Below are 2,439 nucleotides of genomic sequence, written 5' to 3'. Positions count from 1 at the left end.
TAACCATTTAGTAAGTGCATTTGGAAGCGCCTGATAAACACAGGCCAGTTTAACACCATGCAATTCCAACCAAAGGAAATTACTCAAGTCTAATGGAAGCATATGTCCATACCAAGACTGGTACAGGAAGGTTCACAGCAGCGTGATCCATAACTGGCCCATGGAAACAGCCCAGATGTGTATCAGTAAAGAAATGGGTAGATTGGGCTATATCTATACAACAACATTATTAATCAGAAATAAAAACAGAGAAAAGATTGACACCTCCATCAGGATAAGCAAATCTCAGACATGCCAAAGAAGACAGACTCAAAAGAATCAGATATTTCTCATTTCATGCACAGAATGGGGACTCCAAGAAAGATGCTATCAAGCAGCAATGAGTAGAGTTTGCTGACAGTCTCCAGCTGTGGTACTGCACTCCCAGAGCAGCCTCTCTCTCTTTTCAGAAGCAGCCTGCTGAGCACGGACCTCAAGGACACTAAGATGTTTGTAAAAAGATGCTATCAGCAGGTGCTGGGGAGATAGCTAGGCTGGTAAAGGGCCTGCTGCCCAAGCATGAGGACGCAGGTTTGATCCCCAGCATCTGCATAAAAACATCAGGCATAGTGGTATACAGTTACAGTCACAGTACTGGGAAGGCAGAGGCGGGAAAATGTCTCAGTGCAGGAAAATATCTCAAGCACTGGTCAGTCAGCTTGCTGAGTCAGCAAGGCCCAGCTCCCAGTGAGAAGCCCTGTCTCAAAACAAAGAAACAAACAAGCAGACCAAATTTAAAAAAAAAAAAAAAAAAACTAGGTGGACAGCTGTTAAGGAATGATACTAGAGGCTGTCCTCTGGCCTCCAACACACACATGCACACACACACACACATGCACACACACGCACATAGGTGTGCATACATACAAAAATATGCAGAGAGAGAGAGAGAGAGAGAGAGAGAGAGAGAGAGAAATAAGATACTATCAAATAAAGTTTTTTAAAAAAAGCAGCCTACAGAAAGGTAGGTAAATCATGCAGCTGATATGGAAATAACACTTAAAACATGGAAAAAAATCCTGAAAAGCAGTTTGAAAACAAGCCAAGACTTTAAACAGACATTTTTCCAAATAAGAGCCACACCAGAGGATGTTCAGCATCACAAAGCATGAAGGAAATGCAAATCAAAAGGACAGTGAACTCCATAATGACACCTAACACTGTGTAACTGAAGAAAAGAATATCACCATTACAGTGACTCCTGTCAAAAAATGTTGGCCAGATGTGGCCAGATTGAAACATTTATGCACTGTATACGGGAGTAAAAACCAGTATAGGCCCCGGATAAATAGTATGTGTGTGGGGCCAGATCCTCAAAAACTTGAAAATAGGGGTGGAGATGTAGCTTATTTGGTAGAATACTTTGAGCACACACCAAGCCCTGGACTCCAAACTCCAGCACCACATAAATTAGGTGTGGTGGTACACACCTGTAATTCCAGCATGCACGAGGTGAAGGCAGTCAGTCGGATCACATATAACTAGTTTGAGGCCAGCCTGGGATACATAAAACCCTGCCTTAAAGTAATCAAGAATAAAAAAAAAATGTTATATGATTCACCAATTCTCTTTCTGGGTTTAAACCCCTAAAGGCTCAGAAGCAGAGTAATATGTGTACACCATGTTCATAGCTACGTTGTCCACAGAGTCAAATCCATAGAGATAGAAAGTAGAATAGTGGCCGGGCAGTGGTGCACACTTTTAATCCCAGCACTCAGAAAGCAGAAAAGGTAGATCTCTGTGAGTTTGAGGTCAGCCTGGTCTACACACACAGGGTTAGTTTTAGGACAGCCAGGGCTACACAGAGAAATCCTGTCTCAAAAACAACAACAAAACAAACAAATTTTTAAAACCCCAACCACAGGTAAAGAAAGAAAGTAAAGAACAGTGGCTGCCACCCACTGAAAGAGGAGGATGTGGGAACTTCTTGTTTAATGAGCAGAGTTTCAGTCTGGCAAAATGAAAAGCCTGGAGCTGACGAGTGATGATGATTACTCAATACAAATGCCCTTGGTGTCACTAAATTGTGTGATTACAAATGATTAAGATGGCAAATACACTCTGTTCTGTGTGTTTGGCCACAATAAAAAAAAAAACAATGTTTGAAAAACTAATAGTGTTGTATTAAAATTATATTTCAAAAGAAAGCTGTTTGCTCTTAGTGGCAATTACACTGTACATCCAGTGGTGAGGGGGATGAAAGTCTTACATTCCAGTCAGCCGTTTGGTGGAAGTGAAGAAAAATATCTCTTATAGAGAGCTCTCTGGAGGTCAGCAGCTGAGCTGAAGCCAAAGGAGAAGGATGCTTGTTGGACTCCTCCTCATTGCTCCCACTGCCTGACCTGAGATCATATTTAACAGTTTCCAAGGGAGCACAGAGCTTGGAATGTACACATTGCT

Source organism: Arvicanthis niloticus, chromosome 2 (assembly GCF_011762505.2).
Source record: "Arvicanthis niloticus isolate mArvNil1 chromosome 2, mArvNil1.pat.X, whole genome shotgun sequence".
Classification (NCBI taxonomy): Eukaryota; Metazoa; Chordata; class Mammalia; order Rodentia; family Muridae; genus Arvicanthis; species Arvicanthis niloticus.
The sequence above is the reverse complement of the archived record's forward strand: the minus strand, read 5'-3'. Positions refer to the sequence as shown.